This window comes from Muntiacus reevesi, chromosome 10 (genome assembly GCF_963930625.1).
Source record: "Muntiacus reevesi chromosome 10, mMunRee1.1, whole genome shotgun sequence".
Classification (NCBI taxonomy): Eukaryota; Metazoa; Chordata; class Mammalia; order Artiodactyla; family Cervidae; genus Muntiacus; species Muntiacus reevesi.
The window spans coordinates 42,499,571-42,507,682 of record NC_089258.1 but is presented as its reverse complement, the minus strand read 5'-3'; the positions used below and the strand labels follow the sequence as shown (position 1 = coordinate 42,507,682).

The following is an 8,112-nucleotide window of genomic DNA, read 5'->3' as shown; positions in this document are numbered from 1 at the left end:
AACAGCCTCCATGCTTATAAAGATGAGAATGTTAAATAATGTTTTATTTTAAATAGTAAATAGGGCTTTCTTATAAAAGAATTTTAAAAACTGTTTGAAGGAATTTCAAAGCCTGCTTAATTTTAGGCTGTCTCAGAAACAGACGATTTTCATAACTTTGTTTTGTAGAATACAGAGCTGTCATTCTTCCGGGCACCTTGAGAAAGCAATTTTCTTTAAAAGGTTACAGAACCTTTCTTCCTTCTATCACATTCCTCTTCAAAAAGTATCCAGTTTCAAAGAGCAGATAAATATTTTATGTGTGCTTTTAAAATTCTCTGTTTTAAAAACTAGGAACTAAGATATTTTGGTTTCCTTATAGATAGCATCTGTTGACTATATACACACTGAGTGGATGTATGAATGTGTGCATTTGACAGGTGGGTGTATGTACACGTGTGCATTTGACAGTGAATGTATATATGTATGTGCATTTCATAGGTGGATGTATACATGTGTGTACATTTGATAGGTGGATGTATGTATGTGTGTACATTTGATAGGTAGATGTATATATGTGTGTGCATTTGACAGGTGGATGTATGTATGTGTGTACATTTGGTAGGTGGATGTATGTATGTATGTACATTTGATAGGTAGACAGATAGACGGACATTTGGTTTAAGTTGCTATCTCACGTTAGCTCCCTCCGATTGCCCCTCAGGGCACTCAGGCCCGGTCCTTACCCCTAAGCAATGCCGCCTGCTCCTCTCCGTTCCGCCCCCACTTGCTGGTGGCGGATGCGGGCGTCTGGGGTACTTTTCTGCTAGGAGTTGCTTTTAGGCATGTAATCTGTGGGTTTTATTTATTTTTCCTCCCAGTTAGGTTGCCCTCCGAGATTCAAAAACTTCCCCCAGACCCACCAGTGTGAGGGTTTCCTGGTGTTTGGAAACTTCCTCTATTATGCCTCCCTTCCTGGGATGGGTCTCCATCCCTAGCTCTTTTGTCTCTCTTTTTATCTTTTATATTTTGTCCTACCTCCTTTCGAAGACGATGGGCTGCTTTTCTGGACGCCTGATGTCTTTTGCTAGTGGTCAGAAGTTGTTTTGTGAAGTTTGCTCAGTGTTCAAATGTTCTTTCGATGAATTTGTAGGGGAGAAAGTGGTCTCCCCGTCCTATTCCTCTGCCATTTTGGCTCCTCCGGACATTTGGTTTAAAAAGTCCCCTTTGGAGATGATTCAGATGGTAACTGCAATTGCCCCAGAAATCCATCGTGTGTCTAAAAAAACAGATAACAACACATTTTAATTGCTTTTCTGTTCTCTCAGGACCCCACCAACAAGGTGGCTTACATGGGTCTCTTAGGCAACTAAGCAAGTAAGGCAGAGAAAACCAAATTAAGAAACCAAAGATAAAACCCACAAGACTACAGGGATCTAAGTTAATTATGCACACGGTTTATTATTAACCCCCAGCTCTAGTTTATGCAAAATAACACCACTCTGGGTGAAAATCAGAGGAATGGTCTGTACCCGAGTAGCCAAGCTGCCTTTGAGGAAGCCGTGAGAGCGGCCAGAATGCTTCCTTCTATGCGTCCTGCGAGTATCACTGCCTCTAGGAAGAGGAAAGTGCAGGCTCCGCCGTGGAGCCCAAGGGAAGTAACACAGAGTGAAGGACGGAGGAGAGCGGTCCTGTGCTCACGCCTGCCCCTCCTGCTGGCCCAGGCTTGGCCCTCAGGCTCCCCACACCCCCAGGATCACCCACACTTCCCACCAGTCTTGGCATTGGCTGCTCCACGGCCCAGACTGCCCGTGGGAAGGACTATTTTAATTATTATTCCCAATATGTCAAGTGTACAAAATAGCAAAAAGAAATGACTGAAAATCTGAAATTAAAAATAACAGACTTACAAAATATGAACTAAATATCTGCTGCATTTTAATACATATATAACAAACAGAACATAGAGACATTTTGTTAAAATGTATACATTATTTGATTAAAGTTTTCATATAAGTGATTAACCTAGAGAAATGTTTTTCCCAATCCCAAATTTCTGCTTTCACCTTCTGAACTAAAATAGTACTGGATTAGAATTCCATGATGCTGGGAAAGATTGAAGGCAGGAGGCGAAGGGGACGACAGAGAATGAGATGGTTGGTTGGCATCACCAACTTGATGGACATGAGTTTGAGTAAGCTCCGGGAGTTGGTGATGGACAGGGAGGCCTGGCGTGCTGCAGTCCATGGGATCACAAAGAGTCGGACACGACTGAGCGACTGAACTGAACTGAGAATTCTTCACTGTGATCCCCATAAGCTCACTTTGAAGGCAACACAGGTATATTCAATATTTTAAGCACTTGACGACAAGTGCGCGTCTTCTTGCTGATTAATTGATCTCCTTTGGATTGATGATCGATCCCCCAGGCAGGGCAGCCTGTGTCTAAAAGGAGTCAGTGCCTACTTCCATTGCCTCCTGTGCAGAAGCCGGTCACTGGTTATGCAGGCAGAAAGAGAAAAAGCAGGCATCAGTCTCTTCAAAGTCAGGGGACCCATTTCTAATCTTTATCAAAATGAGTCAGCAGGGACTGCATTTCCAGAATTCCTTTTCAACCTTTTTTAAGTGGTCAATTCCAACAAATTCTCTTGTACATTGATTCTATACTTTGTACACATTTGGGTCAAAGTTGACAAGCTCACCTTAAAATATCGCATATTGTCTCTGGTCTTCCAGGCCCAACCACTGGCAGGTCGCCTCCCAAAGTCGCCTCTGGAAGTGGCCACAGCCTGGGCTCTCGGGGAGGATGTGGGTTTGCCCCGGGGTGCACTGAAACACTCCTCCGGCATCTCTCCTCTGCCCCGGGAGGACGAGCGCAGAGCCGCTTCTAGTAAGCACGGAGGGCTCGCCTCCTGTCACAGAAACTCGCCTGTTCACAGGGGGAAACGGGGCTCCAGATGGTGACTGTACGACCACCTCGGTCATGGAGGCTTCACTTTTGCACAAGTGAGTGCAAAGGCCTTTCCAAGTGGCTAGGACGGGGTGGGGTGCTGTGTTGACGGAAAATGGAAGGAGGGAGGGATGGAGAGAGGGCGGTCTACTTACTGTGTGACCTGACCTGAGACCTACGTCTTCAAAAATTAAGGATTCACCCTCATTTTCAGTCTGAGCCTCTGCTGAGTGGCAGGTGGCCCAGGCTGTGGGGTGACCCGAGGACACAGCAGGGTGTCAGGAGAGAAGACCCCAAAGAAACGGGGAGAGAGGACCCCAAAAAACGGGGAGAGAGGACCCCAAAGAAACGGGGAGAGAGGAACCCAAAGAAACGGGGAGAGAGGACCCCAAACAAATGGGGAGAGAGGACCCCAAAGAAACGGGGAGAGAGGACCCCAAAGAAATGAGGAGAGAGGACCCCAAAGAAATGGGGAGAGAGGACCCCAAAGAAATGAGGAGAGAGGACCCCAAAGAAATGGGGAGAGAGGACCCCAAAGAAACGGGGAGCTGCTGCCCCGGCCCTGAACGCCCAGCCTGAGGATGACACCACGGGTCCAGAAGCCTGACCGGGGGCCTCGGGGGTCAGCACCCACTCCGGACACGGTGGGGAGGACAGCGATGAGCCTCTGTCTGAGGGGCTGAGGGCCGCTTACTTGCCACACACAGGAGGTTTCTGAGCTGATGAACCACGTCGAGGGTGGGAACACTGGTTTTCTCCTCAGCACCAGAGAAACGACAGTTCTGAGAAGGATGAAGGCACGCCCGCCCGCCCTGAGTCAGCCGGATCTGACCCTGATATCCACGGGGTGTTTTGAATCATTGATTTAGAGAATCCTTCCTGTTACCTGACTCTGCTCATTTGTGTCATTTTTATCCCCAAGTCTCATGGCTGAAAGTTTCTACATCTCTCTGACACTAGGCTCCTCGGAATTCTGCTTCCTTATGATTACCTATAATGTGAGGCAACTGTTTCTCAAATAAGTAAAGACAAATTTTAAAAAATAGCTTTGCTCTTAGAAATTCCCTCATTATCTCCTTTCCAGAAAGACAAGTAATCTCCTGAAAAACTGACTGTCTCAATCCTTAAGATCATGTAGTTTGGCTGATTTTAAAAAATATGAATTTGGTGATACAGAGATTTTAATTATAGTATTTTGAAAGTGTGATGACCGTTAATGTTTAACAGAAAGTATCTGAAAAAGAACAGTTGACAAAAAATGCATAAAAATGAGTTTTCCTATAGTAAACTCATTACATTCAATAGGATAGAGTTTGCGTTTAGATTTTAATTAATTTCCTGATTCCTGTAGGGTAACAGCAGCCTGAACAAGAATCTCTTCATACTCTTTCCGAACCGTGGAGCTCAACACGGACAGGAAATGAAACACTCCTAACAGGTGGCCTTGTTACCCCAAGTGGGAAACAATTACTAAATTCAGTTGCAGATTTTATTTTGCTGCCTCTCAGTCATTAAACATCATTACTGGGATGGGAACATGGAAGGGGCTTCAGGCCCCAGTTTCCTCCCAACATGCTGCTGTCTGAGCAGCCGACACGGGACCTTCAGGCTCCTGGGAGTCCTGCTCGGGCTCTGAGGCTAAGGGGAGGGCTAGGGACCTACCTGATCCCAGGAGACCACGGAGACCCTCACCCACCAAACCTGCGGGCACCCCCTTCACCTGATCTCAGGAGACCACGGAGACCCTCACCCACCAAACCTGCGGGCACCCCCTTCACCCAATCCCAGGAGATCATGGAGACCCTCACCCACCAAACCTGCGGGCACCCCCCTTCACCCGATCTCAGGAGACCATGGAGACCCTCACCCACCAAACCTGCGGGCACCCCCTTCACCCAATCCCAGGAGATCATGGAGACCCTCACCCACCAAACCTGCGGGCACCCCCCTCACCTGATCTCAGGAGACCATGGAGACCCTCACCCACCAAACCTGCGGGCACCCCCTTCACCTGATCTCAGGAGACCACGGAGACCCTCACCCACCAAACTTGCGGGCACCCCCTTCACCCGATCCCAGGAGATCATGGAGACCCTCACCCCCCAAACCTGCGGGCACCCCCTTCACCTGATCCCAGGAGACCACGGAGACCCTCACCCACCAAACCTGCGGGCACCCCCTTCACCCAAGCCCAGGAGATCATGGAGACCCTCACCCACCAAACCTGCGGGCACCCCCTTCACCCGATCCCAGGAGACCACGGAGACCCTCACCCACCAAACCTGCGGGCACCCCCTTCACCTGATCTCAGGAGACCACGGAGACCCTCACCCACCAAACCTGCGGGCACCCCCTTCACCTGATCTCAGGAGACCACGGAGACCCTCACCCACCAAACCTGCGGGCACCCCCTTCACCTGATCTCAGGAGACCACGGAGACCCTCACCCACCAAACCTGTGGGCACCCCCCTTCACCCAATCCCAGGAGATCATGGAGACCCTCACCCACCAAACCTGCGGGCACCCCCCTTCACCCGATCCCAGGAGACCACGGAGACCCTCACCCACCAAACCTGTGGGCACCCCCTTTCACCCAATCCCAGGAGATCATGGAGACCCTCACCCACCAAACCTGCGGGCACCCCCTTCACCCAATCCCAGGAGATCATGAAGACCCTCACCCACCAAACCTGCGGGCACCCCCCTTCACCCGATCCCAGGAGACCATGGAGACCCTCACCCACCAAACCTGCGGGCACCCCCTTCACGTGGTCTCTTCCTAGTACTAATTATAACTTAACTCCCGCACAGCATTCACTACTTACACTTGCTTCAGACATGCCATCTCCTGTAATCTTTAAGGAAAATTTTGATCTGGTTATTATCATAAAAAAGAGAAATCTGTGAAACCGAAATACGCAGTCTGGAGACTTATCTAAAGGCAGCTAACATTGGTGAACCCAGAATTCGTGACTTCCAGCTTCAGGCAACCCTCCCCCAGGGTGTCTGCCTCAGGGGGCCCCTCCAGAGGAAGAGGGGTCCCCGGCATCAAGTCCAAACCAGAGAGGTTCAGGGGGTGGGGGAGAAAGGACTGGGAATTTGGAATTAGCAGAGCAAACCATTACACGCGGGATGGACAGGCAACACGGTCCTACAGTGTAGCTCAGGGAACTGGGCTCAACTCCTGTGACAAACCATCCCAGAAAAGAATGTGAGAAAGAATATGTGCACATATATACACATGGGCTTCCCTTGTAGCTCAGTTGTTAAAGAATCTGCCTGCAGTGCAGGAGACCGGGGTTCAGTCCCTGGGTCGGGAAGATCCCCTGGAGGAGGAAATGGCAACCCACTCCAGTATTCTTGTCAGGAGACTCCCGTGGACAGAGGAGCCTGGCAGGTTAGAGCCCATGGGGGTGCAAGAGTCAGACCCGACTTATCGCCTAAACCACCACCATATATATACATATTTACAAATCACTTTACTGTGCAGCAGAAATTAACACAATATTGTAAATCAGCTACTGAAAAATCTGTGCTATGGCCAGTAACAGGTTGTAAATCTAAAACAATGATCCCCAAACTATCAATAAAAAATTCAATCTGAAAAGAAAACAAAAACCAGAGGAGTTTGACACATCAGAGCTTAAGGCCAAGACCAGTCCTGGGGAAGAGGCGGCTCGTGGTCTCAAGCAGCCACAGACGCTACGAGAGAGGGGGCGCTCCCCGTGGGCAAGTGGGTCTGGGGTGAGCCCACAGAGACAGGGAGGCGGCCCGTCGGGGGACAGTGGGGCCCGGGGCGGGCGGCCCAGGGCTGTTCAGACAGCCACCCTTCCCCACCAGGGGCTGCCTCGTCACAGACCTTCACCCTCCTGACTCCGGGGGCTCGCAGACAGAGGCAGGTGGAGGTCAGCCCCAGCCCTGCCCCAAAGAAGGGGAGACATTGGTGCAGGCCGGGCCCCCGGGGGTGACGTCCACTCTGGGCCCCGCTCCTAACCCAGCAGAGGGGCAGGTCACCGCTGTTTCCAACCTGCAGGCCGGCTCAGAGTGACCTCCAGGGCTCGTGTCCACCTGGGGCTCAGGAAACGGCAGCGATGGAGAGACTGAAGTGACAAGGGCTGAGCGGCCTGCCGCCCCGGCTCTCAGAGTCCCGTGGGCGGGAACCGCGGCTCCGTCAGCCCCCACCTGCGGCCTCCACGCAGCCTGAGGCAGGATGCGGCGCAGTGGCGAGGGTACCCTGAGCCCTGAGAAGCTGGTGACAGTGCGCGGGCCGGCAGCCACGTGGGCTGCTCATTTCCCGCGAGCGGCACTTACCTCTTTTGGAGAAGCTGCTTTTATTCTGCTCAGAGGGAGGAAAGGGAACGTTCCAGGACCCTGGAAGCAAGAGGCACCACGTTCCAACTCTCTGAAATAATTTAACATGTGATAATATAAGCATTTTGTTTTCAAAAACATTCCCTGGTGCGTATGCCTGCAATTCCCTGCCAACGTCCTCAAGGTTCCTGTTTATTCATTTCCCCCTCCGGGGTGTGACTGGAATATAAATTATAGTTTAGACGATCTGTGAATATGAAAGGTATTTTCTGTTCCTTGTCGCCTGGCACCGCTGAGACCCAGCCTTGGGGCTTTCACGGGGAGTCCGCGGGGGCCCCCAGGACCGCTTGCCTCCATCGCCGGGGCCGCAGGTCTGAGAAGCGCGGGGATCCTCCCGCTTCTGGCGCAGGCTCGGGGGCAGAGAGGCGCCTCCCCACCTCGGGGACAGCCGTCCGTGTCTCTTCCAAGTGTCCCTCCTCAGCCCTTGTCCTGCCAGGGCTGGGAAGCTTGGCCCCTCTGCGATGCTGCCCCCTCGGTTGCTGGTTTCTCCCCGGGGCGGGGCTGCGGGGTGTGGGGGATGGGGGGGGTCCGGGGTCCCAGGGTTTGTCTGCCAGGTCCTGCTGCGCTGCTGAGACCAGGCTCACCCTCTGCCCTGGTTAGCGGCCTCCAGGACCCTCAGGGACCCTGTCCCTGCTGGAATCCCGCAGGGTCCGCGCCCGGACCTCCAGGGGGGTGAGGCCTTCGGGGTCACACCTGGCATCCGCACTAGCCGCCCACCCCTCCATCACCAAGGGGCGGAGAGGCCCGGGTCTGGGGTCTCAGCAGGGCCTTGGCCAACGCTCCCAAGGAGGCGTCACAGCCCGTGGTGAGC

At 52.0% G+C, this 8,112-nt stretch overlaps 1 long non-coding RNA gene across 1 annotated transcript; it reads right to left on the bottom strand.

Annotated features, from left to right (window-relative positions):
• Positions 1 to 1,775: 1,775 nt before the first annotated feature.
• LOC136176657 (uncharacterized) lies at positions 1,776 to 7,403 on the bottom strand. The gene is made up of 3 exons (XR_010664608.1): positions 7,242 to 7,403; positions 2,682 to 2,908; positions 1,776 to 2,475 (listed from the first exon to the last, which is right to left on the bottom strand). It is a non-coding gene; the product is annotated as an uncharacterized lncRNA (long non-coding RNA).
• Between the last annotated feature and the right edge of the window lie 709 nt (positions 7,404 to 8,112).